The sequence below is a fragment of the Amphiura filiformis genome, chromosome 13 (assembly GCF_039555335.1).
Source record: "Amphiura filiformis chromosome 13, Afil_fr2py, whole genome shotgun sequence".
NCBI classification, from domain to species: Eukaryota; Metazoa; Echinodermata; class Ophiuroidea; order Amphilepidida; family Amphiuridae; genus Amphiura; species Amphiura filiformis.
Window position 1 is genome coordinate 47,736,332 of NC_092640.1, and position 20,976 is coordinate 47,757,307.

General features: G+C 37.6%; 1 long non-coding RNA gene across 1 annotated transcript; it reads left to right on the forward strand.

The window, feature by feature from the left end:
• The first annotated feature begins 16,759 nt into the window (after positions 1-16,759).
• On the forward strand, positions 16,760-20,240 carry LOC140168463 (uncharacterized). The gene is made up of 3 exons (XR_011861206.1): positions 16,760-17,019; positions 19,303-19,394; positions 19,789-20,240. It is a non-coding gene; the product is annotated as an uncharacterized lncRNA (long non-coding RNA).
• The last annotated feature ends 736 nt before the right edge of the window (positions 20,241-20,976 follow it).

The following is a 20,976-nucleotide window of genomic DNA, read 5'->3' on the forward strand; positions in this document are numbered from 1 at the left end:
GTGGCTAAAGTGTGCCTTTTGTGCTTTCGGCTACTCAATCATACCCATGGGCTGTGTAAGAACAAAAAGTACCTCGCTCAAGTAAGCGCTTTCGCGTGACTTTCGTTTATTCACATAATTATTGACAGCAGCCTTCTTGGTAAAACGTTAATACGCTGTCAGGTTAGTTACCGATTTATGGCTGAACCCTTTAATTTGTCATGAATAAAAGGTATCTATGGTTATAGGCTTATTCAAAAAAGTCAAATGGATTTCTTTTTATGCCAGGGGAAAGTGAAGGAGTGAAAGAGGGACGGTGAAAAGAGGAGAAAGGCAATTGAGAGAGGAAAGGGAAGACAAAAAGAAATAGTAAGAAAAAAAGAAGGGAGGGAGAGAGAGGGGTAAGTGGAGGAGAAGGTGACAGAGGAAGTGACAAAATGTTAGACCTAAGGAAGAATAAGTGTAAAGAAAGGAAAATCATTTAATTAATTATTATTATCATATAAACTAAACATATAACAGAACTAGGCAGGCATTCGATGATGCAAAAACCTTTAAGTATTACGTAATTAAAACGCCCATTGAGATGTTTTTCACACCTGCCAAACACGCGCCCAATTTTGAAAACTGGACGCTTAATGTACGCTGTCATGAATATATATTGATTGGCAAGATTTTCCAATATGTTTGCACTCTAATCAGACACAATAGAACAATAAACCCAACATGACCAGAGGCCTAGCTTGGGTCATCCAATGGGGGGGGGGGGGGTTAGGGGGCACAAGCCGTTGTTTGGCAATTTGCCTATGGGATTTTTAAATTTTGCAGTCGATTGGAGGGCACTGGCTATATGACTGTGTCGAATGGGCTTATCGAACTATGCCATATCGGGTATTCGACTATGTCGACCCATGTATGTCAACATCGAATTAGCCATGTTTAGACGCCATAATAATTTAAGCGCCAAAAAGCTGGTCGTCTGCAGCGTAGCAAGACAATAATAATATTTGTGATGTTGTTTTGAACTTCGCCGGAAATATGCGGTACGGATAAACATTAACCCCATGAGAACTACCTGCCGATTGGCCCAAAAGAAGTTTTCATTATCAATTGGACCAATCAGCAACATTGTTAGAATAATTTCACCACACAAAAAATTGGGTGAATTATTTGCAAAGCTCCATTCTGATTGGTGATTCAAGTGAAACTATTATGTAACTGACCAATCAGAGGCAATGTTAGATCGGCAGGTAGTGCTCAGGAGGTTAATTCTTCTTTAGGGACCGTTCATTACTCCAAGAGTGGGAGTTTGTGAGTGGGGAATCCGATATTTTTTGGGTCTTGTGGGGGAATTTGAATTTTTTTATTTAAACCATGATTTGGATGATGAAAGGGAAAGCACGGGGCTATACGAAAATTTTGATTTTCACCCTGGCCTGGAGTAAGTTTTCACCCTGGCCATTCCACCCTGGCCTGGAGTAAGTATCGAACGGTCCCCGATTACAAATGTTTGGCAGTTGCTCTCAAAAGGGTTTTTGTAGAAGGGTATGCTAGGGAAACTCTTGTCCCAAGATGTTTTGAAAAATTTCTACAAAATTTGAATTATATCCACACCCAGGAAGAATGTTATAGAAAGACATTTTAATAATTTGCACCCCATAGGCCTATATATATATACAGTATTTAATAAGTGTCGCGCCGCCGTAAGCCACTTATGATTCCTACTTTCTCACTATGGGCCACAATGGCTTCGTCCCAATGGCATAGTTCAATAACCTCAATTAAACACTGGTAGGGCAAAATTGGTCCTCATGTTGCAGAGTATAAGTTTTTGTACCCAAATTTTCAAATGTCATTCAATGAATGTACAAATGTATTGGGGTTAAAGAACTATACTCTGATAGATGAGGATGTTGTGGATCCTAGTGTCTAGCTGCTCAAGACCTGAGAATACACCTTCTTTAACAGAACAACTTTCTGGCAACCCGGCACCAAGCCATATAATAATGGGCTATTCCAGATGAAATCCATTTGAAATTCACACTCCCTCTGTGGATGACTAAGGTCATGTCTTCCATAGGGGGTGTATGGAGTTTAACTGGAATAGTTCTGTGAGAGACCAATGAGACATCCTGGGTTTACATGCACCCTCCTTAAGCTGCGACGCCCATTGTGAAATGATCTACTAAGTCATGCAGGCTGTAAATGGGTGTATTTTTTAAGAAAAACGGAAAAGTTACACCCATTTATATGTGCTAGATGGGTCTATATTAGCGCCAAAGTAATTTCCATCGCATCGCAAAGTTTTTCTGGGCTATAAATTTTAAAGACCCGAAAACGTCGTCTACATGCTGTGTTATCTGATCAATACAACCATGATCTTGTTTGTAATGTTCCAGGGCGTGATCATCAGATATCATGGTAATAAATATTACATACGTGAGAAGAGACACAATTATTGACAATGAATATAGTTGTTTTTACGATTCAAAAAGTTTTTTCATAATCTACAACACATTGTATATAGAGCATTGTAATACACATAATCATGCATTACTCGCAAACGCAAAATCGGAATCAACTGACATTTTAGAAATAAGTTTTATTTTCGTGGATATCTACTGAAAAATGTCATAAAAAGAGAATGACGGGATCGCGAAATACTCATTTAAAACATAACAACATTATATTAACAAATAAGCAAACAAACAAACAAGCAAACATGTATAACATTTTGTCCTAATCTAAGAAGAGCTAGCCGGTGATGGTGTCTTGGTCTGTCAATATAAATCATGGTCAACAGTAGTCATTGACAAAATCTACAGTTTATCTACAATGTAGCAACACTGCATTGTACAGGAGACATGCGACGTGTTCCGAGGCGGTGGGGGGGTGGATGAGGGGTTCGCACAAAAGCCATGATATTGATGATTTTGTCCCGAATAGATATTAAACAGCATCCCGACACTAAAAATAAAATGTTTAAAAGTGTGAGAAGTAAAACAGAAAATTCGATCGTATTTTGGAACGCACATGTGCATAAAATCTGCATCTTCTGGTTCAAACGGAAGAGACTATGAGAGAGAACATCCTGACATGGGTTGAGTTCATATCTGATGATTTCAGGGCAGATATTAAAGGAGTATTTCGTGATCCTAGCATCCTCTATTTATGTCATTTTTCATTAGATATCCACGAAAAAAACCTATTCCCAAAATTTCAGTTGATTCCGATTTTGCGTTCGCGAGTTATGCATGATTATGTGTATTACACTGCTCCATAGACAATGCGTTGTAATTTCGTTCTGGTGCACCACAACGGAATTCAAATTTCACGATATCTTTGCTAAACGAATTAATCTGATAAAAATCTCAACTTTTTTTTGAGAAAAGTGGGGGGATGAGGCTGTGGATCACGAAATGCCCTTTTAAGATGGGCGTACTGTTGTAGTCGTTGGATATATATCCTGACCATTTTCATGGTTAGTGCTCAAATTGGATGATTTCAGGTTAGTTCAATGTGTTCCCAGCATGTTCCCAACAACAAATAAAAAGAGGCCTCCTCCCTTTTCAGGCATTATTGTATATACGCTAAAACAGCTGTAATTATGGGTATTTAGATATGGTAATATGCCCGGTTCGGACTCATTTTGCCAGAACCCCTCACAAAATAACCAGATATTACGATACATTCCCGGGGGGTCACTCCCATTGTGGCCTTGTACACCATCCGCGATAATGAAAACGCGTAAAAAGGGTCGTTTTTCGTGGGTATGCACGATACGCGCGTATCATGTTTAGGGTGTCAAAAACATGAAAAATTGGAAGAAAGGGTAGCAAAATTGCAATAATGCTAAATACGCGGAAATAAAATTTAGGGTATGAAATTTTATGTTAGGAATGAAATCCCTGTTTAGGGTGTCGTTTTAGCCAAGGGTTAAATCCTTGTTTAGGGTGCTTTTCAAAAGTTGATTATCGCGGATGGTGTACAGGCCATAAATGGGAGTGACTCCCCGGGGATACATTGCTCTATAGGGCCTATATTTACATCCAAGAACTTCAGTGGTGGCGCGCTGGCCCAGGAGAGACCCATGTTTTTCCCGGATGTTTTTAGACTACGCGCTACGCAACTCTTTACTAAAACAGAGCGCTGAATGATCCTTTATTTTCGATAAGTTTTATTTAATAGCTCTTAAAGACCACACTCCCCTCCATGCGATTTGCAACCAGAAAGCCAAAAGAGACCTTATTTCAACTGTTCGCATAATATCTTATGTCCCCGGTCCCCGCACTCCGTGCATCCGCGGGTATTCATGCTTGTCGGTGAACTTTAAAACACCCCTTTTGCATCTCATTTCGCGAAGTTTTTAGGGAAAAACACCCCTTTTTAGCGATTTCGCGAATTATTTGCCCTTCGACAATACCCTATTTTCGCTAAAACGCGAACGATATTTCTAACATACCCTTTTCTGACAGAAACACATAGGCTGCTCCATGAAAATACCCTTTTTTCAATTTCGCGAACACGTGGTTTGAAAACACACCCCTTTTTGTGTATTTCGCGAATCGCATTTCTTCATCTGAAAACACCCCCTATTTCGCGAAATTTTCGACGAGCATGAATACCCATGGATGCACGGAGTGCGGGGACCGGGCTTATGTCACACATTCCCAGAAACATTTTCAAAGCCTCTGGCCAACAAGGTTACTTATTGTGTTTAATAATAATTATCACACAATTCCTTAGGCCATTGAGTATTGCATTTCGACCAATTATGTATGGAACAATAGCAGCGTTATACTTGACGGCAGATGACTTTAACCGTGAAAGTGACTAACTTTCAGCCACAGGGTGCGGATAGCACTTAGATCCATAACATGCTCATTTATCAGGGGCACAGTTCTTTATCCCACTGAATACCATAAATACAGTTGCACATTCATTGAATGACCTTTGCAAATTTGGGTAGGCCTACACACTCTCATACTCCGCAACTTAAGGTCAAATTTTGCTGTATGATTGTTTAATTAAAGTTGTTGGACTATGTCATAGGGATGAGGCCATAGTGGTCCATAGTGTAAACTTGAACTTGACCTCCTCTTTGTGTCTTAAACTATTGTTAGTGTTACATGTGTTAAGTTGACCAACTTATGAGTTGTGGCGATATGGATGGTCTTGATTGGGATTTGATGATAATTATGTGGCAACCATCAGGGCCAGGGCAGCAGCAGCATTGAGCAAAATGGCTTCCTTAAAATGTTCCAAAAGGGAACTAGTTGTTTATAGACTCATTGTGTGTTAAACACGGGTTTAAACAGCGCAAGTATTATCCAATCTGATCACGGAGATTTGCCAACGATCAGGGCGGATTTATCCATGCAAGTAATACGATAAACCACCTTTTCTGTTTAGTGCATAATATCAAATTCATTATTGTAACTTTTGACAGATTGGAGGCAATTAGTATAATATTTTGGGATCATATTCCATAGTGTTCCGATAAACCACACCATGTTATTTTGCAGGGGATTGTAAGCGTCAGGTATAGCGACTTCCGAGTGAGTGTCATTGAAAAGTCATTTGAAAGAAAGAAAAAGAGCCCGGAAAGAAAGAGAGCCCGGAAAGAACGAAGGCCTGGAAAGAAAGAAAGAATGAATAAATAAATAAATAAATAAACAAACCAGTATAGTTTAATAATGTTTTCGGGTAAACTCACTAAAATTGGGTTATTATGGTCATTTCCATAGGGGTGTATGGATTTCAACTGGAATAGCCGCAATGCATGGTTGTGCATGTGCCCCCCTAAAAATATGCAAAATATGCCTATTATAGGTCTACCACATTGTAAGAATAATAAGTGGCGTAGCCAGCACTTTCTTAGAGGGGGAGGGGACCAGACAACTTATAATGCGGGGGGAAAGAGGCCTAAAATCTTAAATATCGCGACTGCCAGCATGGGGGGGGGGCAAGGCTTCCCACAAGGGGAAGCTGCCCCTTTGCCCCCTGACTACTTTACTGCTAATTACAGATATGGTTCGTGATCAAGTTTAAACCGTGCACCATGATTATAATAAAGCGATTCACATTTAACCTATATAATCCGATTAGCCAAGGACGTGTTGAAATCCTAACGGATACCATGCCTAAGTTGTCTGGGGTATATTGCTGCATGCGATGCCCCGATAACCTAGGGTAAGACACTCACCTGGATATACAGGTGAAGTGAAGCTTCGAGAAATAATGAGATATTCGTTGAGTGATCAATCTTTGCTAAAAACATTCTTAATACTATGAATATTTTTTCTAGTAAAAAACACTGCTTTAACAGAAACGAGCGGTTTGAGATGATCGAGCACTGCACTGCCAAATGAAAAAGGCAAATAATTATCATGGACTTAGTTAAAGAGAGCTAAATGTAAATTGGTAATAACCGTCATGTAACACTCAATACAACGCAGGACAGGGCTCTCAAAAAAGTGTTACCCCCGGGAATGCCAATATTCTTGCAAAGCTTCCTATCTGAAATTCGTACATGAAAAATAAAGCCATAATGCACGATCTTATAATATGAAATTGGGTACTTTTTTCAAACCTGATATTTTTCCATATTTCAAAAACTAGAATACTATATATACCTACACATGTCCCAACTAGTACCTAAATGGAATCAGCCAAATTTGTTGTGTTTGTAGGTCAACAGAACAGTTTTCGTCATAAATTAATTTTTATTATGACTTTATGTCATTAAATGGCAAAAAAAACCATTGGGGATTTCCTTCACTTTACATTTGCATGTTAATTCAGCTTAAAATGGGTAGCAAACCCGGGCAGCAACCATTCCCTGCAGTTATTACCCTGGTTTTTATTAACATTATTTCAACATTTTGAATAAAGAATAACACAATTAAAATTTGACGGAAATCGTACATTATGACTTTAAAACTGAAGCTGGAAATGAAAAAAAATCGCGACTAGAGCGTAAATAGGTCGAGGGAAACCTAAAGTTCACGATATAATTGGCTACACGATGAGCTGTAATGAACGCATCCTCAACGACATAGTTTAATGACCGCCATTCAACAACCATAGCTCACAATTTGACCTCAAGTAATGAAGTATGAGTTTTGCACCCAACTCATGCACACAAAAAGTTCATTCTGTACATGTACAAGTCTATTGGGACTAAAGAACTGTTATAGAGGAGAAGGCTGGAAGACCAAAGAGGCCTGTAAAAAGCCTTCCCCAATAGGAGTAAAAACAAAAACAAACAAAAAATTAAAACAGTCACAGAAAACAATAACCCAACAAATGGACGAAAACAATAACGCAACAGATGAATCAATAACCCAACAAATGGCCGAAATCTACCCAATAATGTGGTAAAATATTGCCCAGCACCTTTAGGAAATTACACAATACCATTGGGTAAAGGCAATAAATTACCCAACAAATGGAAAAAAGTACCCAATAATATGCCATTTGTAAACTTATATTACCCAACAAATTTATAAGTTTTTTACCATCATTCTGGGTAACCTTTACCTAACCATGGCCGGGTTTGGGTAACATGTTGACCCAGAAAAATGGTTGTTCATATAGCACCTATTGGTAAAACCTTACCCAAGTTGGGTACAAATTTACTCAACCATTCTAACAGTGTATGTACGCACAAGCTGATTTTGCCTTGTACGTTGAACCAGATGCCTTCCCAGCAAACACAAAAACGTTTTAAAAACGTTTTCAAAGTTATATTTTGGCTTTTGGTTTAGGTAAAACGTTTTAATAACATTAAAATGTCGGGTTATATAAAGGTCATGATAACGTTTTAAAACGTTTTGTATGAAAACACACTACAACAATATTTTTTTAATGTTTTCAAAAAATGTTATTTTAAACTATTTTTGCAAACATTTTTGCAAAATATTTTGTCAATACTTAAATAACATTATGTTAAAATATTTGAACCCAGCAAACACAGAAATGTTCTTAAAATATTTTTTTCAAAACCTTTTAATAACATTTAAATGTCGGGTTATATATAGGTCATGAAAACGTTTTTAAAACGTTATTGCAAATATTTTGGGCAAACATTTTTCGCAAAATATTTTTCCAACCCCAAAATAACATTCTGTTTAGAATGTTTAGTATCAAGTTTTCAAGAATGTTTTTGGAATGTTATTAAAACGTTTTTATACCCTTTATATAACCCGACATTTAAATGTTTTCTGTAAAACATTTTTGTTTGCTGAGCAGTAGATTATCAACAAATGTTTTTTAAGGTTCTGAAAACGTTTTATACTCTTAATATACCCTTTATATAACCCGACATTTAAACGTTTTCTGACAACCTTTTATAACCTTTTGCGAATGACGTCGAAAACGTTTTGTGTTTGCTGGGTTACGCAGTTTAGTGCAGACGCTTCCAGTTACACCCAAGTTACACATTGTAAATATTCCTGGATAACGCTTTGTTAAAACTTCAACGTGTTATTTTCATATAGGCGTAGATCGAGGGGGGTTAAATCCTCCAAATATTTTGCCAGGGGATGGTCCATCATCCCCCAATGTTGACGCCTGTATGTAGGTTTCTGACAAAATTACCCTCATATTTGGTCATTTTAGCCTCCAAAGCCCAAATTGTTTTGAGTTACGCGCGAATTTATTCCAATTTTGATATAAAATTGGATCGGTTGAGCCCATATTTATTGGTCGAGCTATGAGTTTTAAAATATTGGACGAGACGTAGTCGAGTCCAATATTTTACAACTCATAGCGAGACCAATAAATATTGGGCGTAAAACATCCAATTTTATCATTATTATGTTTTGGATCCAATATTATCACAACTTGGATCCATCAAAACATAATAATGCACAATATTCCACCAATAAGCTTCAAAATGGCCAAATTTTTCGCGCGCATTTGTACCATAAACTTATTCTGTCGCCAAAAGGTGCCGGATTCACTATATTTCTAGATTTTTTCTAACACCACCACCCCAAAAGAAATCTACGTCACTGCCACTGGTTATTTACGTACGGTGTCTGATCTCCACCAAATGCCCCTTTTATTATTCATTCCTCTTTTTACAAATAGTTCCCCCTTTTTACTTTACATGTACGATTTTTTTTTCAAATCTGAAATGATTCTACATAGTACAGGACAGGCTCAAGAATTTGATAACATTATTTAGTTTATATTGATGGATTTTTTCTGAGAGTGTATGTTGTTTGCAGAGAATGGATATACCATGCTAACTCCGTCAGGCCGTATCGTGGGAGGGCAGAGAATGATACTTGCGTATACTAATTGGAGGCCATAAGGTTTATCCAATTTTCATCGCCTTTTAGTTTTGATCTTTTTCTCAGATATACTTTTAACTTTTCCAATATAATGGATATAGGTATCAACAGATTCTTCAAATGCGGTCATATAAATGTTGTGCTTCTTTCGATGGACATAAATGTTTAAGAGGGACTCTAGCTATGCAACAATAGGCTACTCGTAGACTCGTCAAAAGTTTTGGGACGCTTTATAGGGTAATGTAAATAAGCCCCTCACATTGCCACGAACAATATTGAATCATGTAATCATGTAGCGAAGGGTTTATAGCCTCAACACCAAACTAAGCGGTAGGCCTATTTCAGCACGTTTAAAATAACGGAAATAAGCCTACTGAAGACCATAACTACATAGTACAGTTTTTCACCGGTGTCCTAACAAATTTTGACAAGAACTGTAAGATTTCTATGTCATCATCAAATTCAAATACGCAATGAAAAAAAGTAACATGTACGCTCATAGTTATAGGTGCATGTTCGTATTTAGACCATCCAGGATTTGAATCCGGTCCTTTGGATCACCGGACCGATGTTCTACCAAGTGAGCTAAAGAGTCAGACGGAGAAGAGCATAAAAACGAACATCCGTCTCTCAACACCCGGGCTCAACACGCGATATTCAAAATTCCCGGGCGGCGATATTGTCGAGTGCAATGACGTCCCAGTAATACCAGGGCCGTGACACTCGTATTCAATCCCTGTACAAAAAGTGAAGTCACTTTACGGCAGTTTGATTGACATATCGGCAGTTTGAGTGACGGTTGCTAAGGAGTTTGGTACCAAACTCGGTACCAAAGTAATTGATTGACAGTTTTGGTAGTTTGGTACCCTAAATTATGTTGATTGACAGTTTCTGGGTAGTTTGGTACCCTAAATTTTTCCAAGATGGCGCCCATCGACTGCCAATTATTCGGACTCTTTCCAGCAAAAATACAGCTTATTTAGCCAGTCTCGTCATGGGGTCATCGAAGAAAATATTTTCCTAGCATATTGAGCTAACTCCTCAGCTATTTGGTTTTTCACGATATGATAGTAATGGAAAGATTCGACCAAATGTTCGCCGTTTTTTTCGCCATTAATTTTTTTTTGAAACGATGACGTAAACATGCATCATCTCTTCCACAGGTGATACACTCCTACACGTACAGGGGTACTATGCTATCACATGCATATCGCGCATATAGGCTGAATGACTGACTTCATTTGCGCAAACGAGTGGCTTATTAGTGTGGTCGTTGAAGAGGAAAAACAGTGGCTACCCGGAAAAAATTGGTAAAAAGCTGATTTTTGCACCAGACAAGCAGAATATATCATAGAACATCATATCCAAAATCCCCAGAAATCCCCCTTGGGGAATTCGTTTTATCCAAGATGGCCGCCAAAATGGCCGCCACAGCATATACTTAGCTGTATCTTAGCTTCCAAAGCAGATATGATGATGATTTTAGTGTCTTTGAATAGGTTTAATAGGTCAGAGAATTCAAATTTGTACAAATCTAACACACTGATGTCTTCAATGACACTGAAATCCAAGATGGCCGCCAAAATGGCCGCCACAACATATAATTAGCTGTATCTTAGCTTCTAAAGCAGATAAGATGATGATTTTAGTGTCTTTGAATAGGTTTAAGAGGTCAGAGAATTCAAATTTGTACAAATCTAACACACTGATGTTTTCAATCACACTGAAATCCAAGATGGCCGCCAAAATCCCACCACCACATATGATTAGATATATCTCCACTTCTGAAGCAGATATGATGATGATTTTAGTGTCCTTGAATATATTTCAGAGGTCAAAGAATTCAAATTTGTACGTATCTAAAACACTGAAGTCTTCATTCACACTGGAATCAAGATGGCCGCCAAAATGGCCGCCACCACCATGTGTTATGTTTAGGTATATTTTGGCTTATGAAGCAGATATGATAATGATTTTAGTGTCTTTGAATAGGTTTTAGGTGACGCAGAAGTCAATTTTGTATTTATCATCGTAAGCATATGTCTTTACTGACACTGCAATCCAACATGGCCCTCAATATTGCTAAAATCAAACATGATTAGCTAAATATCTCAGCTTCTGAAGCCAATATAATTGTGATTTTAATCTTTGAATAGGTTTTTAAGAGAATGTAGGTTTTAAGGGTCATAAAATTGTTGCAATTACTTAAAACCCGGGCTTAAAACACTGAAGTGCAAGTCGCAATAGAATCCCAAATAGCTGCCACCACATGTGAATATATATCTCAGCTTCTGAAGCAAAAGTAGCTGTCTTCGTTCTCATCTACAGGTATAATCGCCTGAAGCAAAAGTAGCTGTCTTCGTACTCATCTACAGGTATAATCGCCTCAGCGTTTTGGCAATGTTCTCCTGTGTAATCTTCACAAGCTGTGACACATTGAAGTCCATTTTTGCAACAGGATCATCCGTTATTTACACAAGAATTCCTGGAGGAAAGTTTACAATTTAGGGCTGTCAACTTATTGGAATTGCTTGGCGTGAGACAGAGGCGTACCGGGATTTGCTGACTTCATTGTTCATTTTGACCCATGATTATTTGAGCCACGGCGCTCGAGAATGTGAAAAGCGGAGGGGGGGGTGTTAGGAACAACAATTTATGCATGGCGATGCGTGACATTTTACTCAATTTTCAGATTTTTGCGTGAGATTTACTTTTAGGCGTGAGATTATACTACCTTGGCGTGAGACAGTGAGAAAGTGACCCTAGACTCACGGCCAATACGTGAGAGTTGACAGCCCTGCAATTGTATCATACAAGCTTAACAAGGTATGTGGTACTGCATCTAAATTCCTAAGGACCAGTGCTAGTACGATGTCAGAGTGTTTCCAGCCCATTGCTTTAAATTGGAGTCAAGTCATTGTTTGTTAGCTTTCTCCAAAGTATAACCTGTAAAACAACCCCCAGAATGTGAAAATATGCTGCTCTTTCAGTAGGTGAAAGCTTTTGTCGATAGCTGTGGATCAAATGATGCTTTATTTGATGATACCATCGCCATGGATTAAGCGAACCGTAGACCGTTTAAAAAATCTTCTTCTCTGCCACCATATAAGACAACAAATAATCTGATGCCAGCTGTACCGATCTGTTCTAATGTCGCCTCAGGATCGCTCATCTAGGATGATATCTGCTGCAGTGCAATTCTTTTATCTTCTACAACAAACTTGTCTTTCCATGTCTATGAGTCGCAACCACTCCAGGCATGGATAAACAGGAGATGGGATGTCACTACTTCACCAGCTTTGTTAACAAGGTCTTGAACTTTCCAAACCACCAACCCTTTCTTCTCTGAATGGAAGTAGATACCAGCCATAGTCTGGTCTCAGTGGTATATCAAAATGACAAGTATTTCTGTGTCATCTGCTACTACAGGTACTTCTCTTCCTTGTCTTGCAAATTGAAGGGTACCTTCCACTTTCAAAGTGTCAGCATGATACAGCATTGATAGTGGAATGTACCCTTCAAGACTCCTTCAATGTTCAAGACAAGGAAGAGAAGTGCCACTGGGGACCAGAATATAACTGATATCGGTGGGTTGGAAAGTTCAAGACCTTATTAACAACGTTGGTGAAGTATTGACATTCCATTTCAGGTCCTGTTTATCCATGCATGGAGTGGTTGTGACTCCCCTTCTGCAACATTTGGACATGGAAAGACAACTTTTAAGAAGAATTGCAGCAGATATCATCCTAGATGCGTGATCCTGAGGCGACATTAGAACAGATTGGTACAAATGGCATCAGAGTATTTGTTGTCTTATGTGGTGGCAGAGAAGAAGATTCTTTAAACGGTCTGCGGTTCGCTTAATTCATGGCGATGGTATCATCAAATAAAGCATCACTTGATCCACAAAAGCATCCACCTAGTTAAAAAAGAGCAGCGTATTTTCACAGTCTGAGTGTTCTTTTGCAGGTCATATTTTGGAGAAAGCTCACAAACAATAACTTTGATCCAAATCAATGGGGTTGGAAACTCTCTGACACCGTACTAGCACCGGTCCTTACGGATGTAGATACAGCACCACAAGGTTTGCAGAGGAGAAAATTGCCAAAACGCTGAGGCGATTATACTTGCAGATGAGGTCGAAGATAGCTACTTTTGCTTCAGAAACTGAGATATAGAAAATCATGTGGTGGCAGCTCTTTTGGATTCTATTGTTACTGAGTACTTACTTCCATGTTTTAAGTAATTGCAACATTGAAATCTGCAACCCCTAAAACCTACATTCTCTTAAAAGCCTATTTAAAGGTTAAAATCATCATTACATTGGTTTTATAAGCTGAGATATACAGTTAAGCATGTTTGATTTTAGCCATATTGAGGATCATCTTGGATTACAGTGTGAGTGAAGAATTGACTTAGTACTTTAGATAAATACAAAATTGACAACTGCGTCACCTAAAACATATTCAAAGACACTAAAATTATTATCATATCTGCTTCATAAGCCAAAATATACCTAAACATAACACGTGGTGGTGGTGGTGGCGGCCATTTTGGCGGCCATCTTGGATTCGAGTGTGAATGAAGACTTAAGTGTTTTAGATACGGTCAAATTGGAATTCTTTGACCTCTGAAATATATTCAAGGATCATCATCATATCTGCTTCAGAAGCGGAGATATATCTAATCATATGTGGTGGTGGCCATTTTGGCGGCCATCTTGGATTTCAGTGTAATTGAAGACATCAGTGTGTTAGATTTGTACAAATTTGAATTCTCTGACCTCTTACACCTATTCAAAGACATTAAAATCATCATCATATCTGCTTTAGAAGCTAAGATACAGCTAATTATATGTTGTGGCTGCCATTTTGGCGGCCATCTTGAATTTCAGTGGGATTGAAGACATCAGTGTGTTAGATTTGTACAAATTTGAATTCTCTGACCTCTTAAACCTATTCAAAGACACTTAAATCATCATCATATCTGCTTTAGAAGCTAAGATACAGCTAATTATATGTTGTGGCGGCCATTTTGGCGGCCATCTTGGATAAAACGAATTCCCCAAGGGGGATTTCTGGGGATTTTGGATATGATGTTCTATGATATATTCTGCTTGTCTGGTGCAAAAATCAGCTTTTTACCAATTTTTTCCAGGTCAAAATGTCCAACGACCATACTATATCCTATAGTATATTAGTACTCGAGAATCCTTGGTAATACACTGAAGGTTGTCGCGACAATTGACCACATAACCATTACGTCGTTGCACTTAGACAATTTCAGCGCGGGAAATGTGAATATCGCGTGTTGAGAGCCGACTGTAAGTTCAATTATTTTATGGTTAATATGAGTTTGTTTTAAATAAAACCATGAGATTCGTGCTTGATAATTATTTTTCATAAAATAAATGTTATGATTGCCGGAGACTCCTTTAAGGTTAGCACTTTGAAAAAAAAAATTAATAAAAACAGGACGACAAAATAAGTAGGCCTATAATGGACTTAATAATTGATTAAATGTATACTCAATTTGAGTACAATTAATTAACATTGAGTTCTATTCACTCATTTTGTTGATGTGTTCCCTTTTTATCCAACATTGAGTCATTTTATACTTGCTGTATTGAGATGATAAGAAAGTTAGTGTAGAATACATAAATTTTATGAAGACCTGAGCCCAAGAAGACCCTAAGTCCACTTGGCCCCTCAACATGTATACACTAAAGTTACGTATAGTTTCTTAGGGTTTTATAATGTTTAATACATCTTCCAGGGTGAAAACATGAAAGGTTGTGAAAGATTGTTTTGGCCTCTGAACATGTATAAAACATCATCAAACTATACGAAACTATACGCAACTTTACAATGTTGAGGGGCCAAGTGGACTTACGGTGTTCTTGCGCTCCTGTGTTCATATGACTTGCCAAAACATCTTGTATTCCCATTAATTTTAATGAATGAGAAGACAAGATGTATTGCCAAGTCATTTAAACACCTTAAGGCTACACGATCTACTAAAGTATTGATGGTCGAAGCAGCAAAAAAATGATTTTAATTATTAAAATAATATATTATTGAAAAAATAACACTTTCATGTTTTGCAAAAGTTCATTCTACAAATCATGTACTTTGAAAACTTGCTTGATTTTATTTTGTGAATAAGCAACATAACTCAAGAACCACAGGACCTACAAGAGTATATCTGTGATATTTAAATTCTTCTATACACTCGATATGAAAGGATGAATACGATTCTCACTACCATTCGCAAGATGCTGTGAACTACCAAATCGCAACAGTTGAAAAAAAGTTGCTAACCTTAACACAGATGGTGCACATTCACACAAAGCAGGACAGCTTGAGATATAAGAAAGTATAGAACAGATATGACTTACCAAACCGCTTGTCTCCTCATTCATCAACACAGATGTTGCACATTTTAATCCTCAGATTGCAAGAATCACAGGGATAAGTTGAATCCAATTAATTAATGTTATTGTCCGTGCTCCTTTAAAAAGTTTACTCTCGATGCCTCACTGTATGATCCAAGCGCCTTAGGTTTCAGGAATACAGAACGGTTCATACATCTAAGCTATGTGCAATATTATACTGGAAGTAATTGGAGTTTTCCGCGATTGGCTGACTTCAGTATAAAACAACATTTCAAGTTTGTGAAAGTCGAGGGCGCTCTTATGATTTCTGTATAATGTCAGGCGGTGTGCGGCAGGAATTTATTAAATGTGCCTTTGTCGACCGTGGAATTGAATGGGATTATTTTGAAATTTTAAAACGCTAAAATTAAAGCCATATTATAACATTTCTATAAACATATCAAAACCTTTAGTAACATTTCAGAATCAGTGAATCCACGACAGACTTGGCCATTCAAAACGCAACAGAAAAATGGCCAAATTTTTCTTTAAATCGCCGTCAATTTCGAACTAGTGAACTCAGAATTCTATTCCCACGTTATATTACCTCGAGATATTCCTTAAGCCTAAAATTATTTTTTTGAAGCTGTAGGTGCTTCCATGAACCCGTCTGATTTTTTATTTATTCCATGTTTTCACTAAATTGTGTTCCTTTCCCTGCGTGGAATCAAGTTTTTCTGGGTTTTCCTGTCAAACCTGCCCTGTTCCAACAGTCACTCTACGAAATAGCGCTACGCTATTAAAAATGTCCTTGGGTTAATCGACTGTATAGACATTTTCCCTAATGGTCATCTAAAATGGTTATGATAGACCTGAATTTAGTCTCGCCGCATACAAAAAACTATGGGTACCCCCTTATCAGAAGTCAATTCTAGTCCCTTCGATAACTCGCTGGGTCTGCTAGTAGCTGCTAGTCTTAGTCACAGTCTATATGGCACAGCATAATTCGCATTACAGTGAAATGCGACCAAGCGTAGACTTTGCGTAGACTATACGATCTATTTTTAGCATGACTCCACATAGTCTCCTACACAGCCAGTTTGCGTCGGTCTGACACTCGTCGATCCTCCTAACAAACAGTCTGCAAAAGAGCACATATAACGACTCTTCTGATTGGTTCCCCATATTTCGGGGAAACGGAAGTGACTGTTGACCTGATCAATTTGATTTGACCTTTGAACAGCTGATTGATTTCGTTCGCCGCAGCACGATCTGTCAACGCGAGCAGATTTGATTGAAAATTGAACGAATTTTCAACATCTATTTGGTAATTTTGAGCACGAAAGAAAATCTCAAGACGAGAAAGTAAGTACCGGGTACTTAACGAACTGATTTCTGTTGATTTTATTGATACAGCTCGACAGGCGCAGGCTAGGTCCATAGTCCCGTCTAAAATTCCAGCATGATACATCTGTACTGTACATTTAAATACAATGTTTACATCATTTCACATTTGTACATGGCACACACCGGGGGCACACATGCACATACTATTACACTGGAATATTATAAATATATTATAATACTAGCCCGATTGCATGCATGCATGATACTCTACATACTGATTCTGTCTGATGGCATGGCGTTTGGAGTACATGACTTATGAGTAAACCTTTGACGAGAGTGTACATCACAAAATTTACTCAGTCATTTGTTGGAACACACTTGTCTGATTGTTGTCTGCAGAGGTGATCTGCTGATGTGGAGTCAGTGGAAATTTACAAATTAACTTTGTGCCGTACATAACACATTGTTAGCTCTGACTTTGCAACATCACGGTACGTACGGGCTCATCAAAGGTTTACTACAACATATTATACCTAGGGATTCTTCGGGGTTCGGGATGTGGTGCGAGGTGACTGCGGCCTTCAAACAGTGTTAATTTATAAACGTTTGATTGTGTGTAATTACACAATACACATGAACGCTTGTACGAGAAGTCTAGCTTCGAATTTGTCACAGATAGCTTCACACTATTTAAAGACGAGTCCTGAGCTATCAAAATCTAGTACTTAGAAATCAATGGCTAGGGAAGCTGTAAGTAAATACAGCCGATCACTGCTGGAGATCGTATCAAAAATGTTGCTAAAATTGCAGTTTGCACTTCAACTAAATATTAGACTGTTAAAAATAGGCAGCATTTCCTTAAAATACACAGTTGACTCAATCAAATTTTAACTTGCATCAAAATCAGCAGAAATATTACATGTCAGTGCTGATTGGTAGATCCACTGAAATAATGATAGCAAATGGACTCGAGCATGATAGCATCGAATGCCGGGATCGAATGCGTACAAAGCTGTACATGTAAAACTATTGTGTACAAATTTGAAGCTAGAGTTCTCAAGTAAGTAGTAAGCAAACGTTACTGTCTCGATTCTCGAATGGTACAAATCCTGGTCCCATGGGAGTATGGTGGGAATTTTTTTTTCACTTGTGAAGTCCCCGATTTTGGCATTCTGAATCTAACTCAAAATTAGTAACAATTTTATCTCAGTATCATTAAATCGGATATTGTACCGTTACGTCGGCCAGATATTTTCGATATTGGGGGGCTGGCATTTTCTTCGGAAGGGGGGGGGGGTCACAAATATGTCGGTGACCGGAGTCAATTTTGTTATGACCCCCCCATCGCGGGCAAAAATTTTTTATGACCCCCCCTATCGCGGGTCGAAAAATTTTATGACCCCCCGCTTCCAACTACACAGACTCAAGAAAAATTATTCATTGCCGGAACTAAGGCGCGGAGCGCGTCAAAACTTAAAAGTGAAGAAAGTGTGTGGAGCGCGGTAAAATTTTTATTGTAAGTGTAAAGAAGGCGCGCGGAGCGCGTAAAAATTTTGCATAGATTGTACGCACATTTCGACTGAAAATTTTAAGTCACCAGCCCTTAATAATTCTATAACCCCCCCTATTTTGGGTGTTAAAAAATTATAACCCCCCCTATTTTTGGTCTGAAAATTCTATGACCCCCAGTATTTTTGGGACCCCCCTTCCGAAGAAAATGCCAGCCCCCTTGGTATTGGATCGGATATCAGTCCAAAAAAAATTTTAATTATTTTTTTTGCAAAGTTTTCTGCAACTTTGAAGAACCACTGGACCTATTCTGAGGTGCTAGCATAGTTAATTTGAAGAAAAAAAATTGGAAAAAAAATTACGAAAACATTACAGTTTGTTATCCAATATGCAAACTATCAACAAATGTTTACCTCTTAGCTCTTCATCTATTAGGCCTACATAATTATTATAAATGCATGGAAAATTGTAATTGTTTCTGATCTTAGCACCTCAGAATAGGTCCAGTGGTTCTTCAAAGTCGCTGGAAACTTTACCCAATCGGTAGACAGTTCTGCCATATCGGTTGAGGCCTAGAGATAAATCAGGTTTAGCTAGCTCAAGTTGAGTGCCGGTTAATATACCATATCCAATTAGAGCGCCAGCTCAGGGCACAATTTTCTAGCAAACAAGAGGAATTGGTAAATGGAGATATACCCTAAAAAGTTTTTACTCATTTTATGATGAAAACATCATTTGTGAGAAAAAACCCTGCTATTTATTAAATCATTAATTTGTGTATTTGGTTTGCAGTTGACCAAGATGACATCTGATGAACAACAGTAATGGAGATGGCTTGATGCAACACGATCTTGGGTTTCTGACAGACAGTGACCTGTTACTTTGTAAGTAAAAACATTCTTAATGTCAACTCATTTTTTCCTTTAGAATCATGCCAACAGCAAAACACCATAGAGTATAATGGTGAAATTAAGAATGGTGGAATATAAATAAGCCTAGATAAGACAAGCAACTAAAAAACTGGAAGAGGCTACATTACGCTAAACAATCACAGAAAGGCTTGAAAATGTGAAAAACATAATCTATGGCAGCACATTAAAATGGCTCTTTTACTTGTTTTTGATTTGAAAGAAAAATACTAAATCCCCATAATGTCACTGATTCAATGATACGTAATGAGACGTCTCAGCACTCACTTTATTGGTGAATAAATCTCCATGCAGACATTTATCAGACCCATTTAATATATTATGTTTAATTGTTATTATTGTCTTACAGGAGCATGCATGATGATTTGGAAATTGGACCTTGTGATGGCCACCTTGAACTTGAACAACTGATTTTTGAATCAACAGACAGAACAGAACTATTATTGCTGATTATTCAGTAGATTATGTAGCCTACTGATTTGTCACATACTTCTCAAATAGCAATTAGATGTAAAGTTACAGCATTCAGCAGTTGAGAAAAATCAGACAAAAACACTTGTTTGGCCTGTATGAAAATGAATTGTGCAGAAACACAGAACACAAAATGATTGTGTTCATGGAGAACAAAACTAAAAGGGCTCCAGTATTACTCTAAAAATTACATAAACAATGTACACATGTATAACACTCAAAGATTATGACACAGGAATTTGATTTAATACAGGGCCTCTGAAAGAACTGCAGTCAGAAAATTTAATTTTTGAGTACCGTAATTAATTTTGCTACAAAGAAATTAAAAAGGTGTACCGGTATGTTGTTACGTGGTAAAGCATCTGTCACTTACTTTTTAATTTTGAAAATCAACGGTTTGGTTCAGGAACCAAACTAGGAACAATAATTAAAGTTCAGAGAGTACAGTTCTGTATTTAAGGTTTTTTTTTGTTTTTATTGTTTTGGTTTTGGAGTGTCCCTGTACTAGAGCTAAATGCTAGGATCAGTCTTCATTGACATTTAAAACAAAAGATAAGAAAAATAAGGCCCCAGTGTTTTTGCAAAGCTATAATTCGGTGTGTTCATGAGATACTCTATTAATGATTTCAAAATGCATTTGTATCCATTTTGAAATCATTAATAGAGTATGACATGAGCACATTATATATAACTATTTGCATATTAAAAACACTAGGGCCTATTATTTGTTTCTTCTTCTTTTTTAAATATCAACCATGAATGATCCTAGCATTTAGGCCTAAAAAATTGTTTGATTGACATTTGAAAAATTAGGGTAGGTCGGTCAGCATTTTTTCCCCTTTTTTTTCTTCGTTTTTGCACCCGCTTTTTAAGCTGTAAATTGCGTATGATAAAGGCCTTGGAACTTTAAAAAAAAGGTTTTTTATTATTATTTTTTTAGGGTGTTTAAGTTTAGGGTCGCTCGGGTTACGCCAATCAAACAATTTTTTAAGGCCTTAGCTCTAGGGTCCAGGGACACTCCAAAACCGAAAAAATAAATAACTAAATAAATTAATTAAATGTTTTT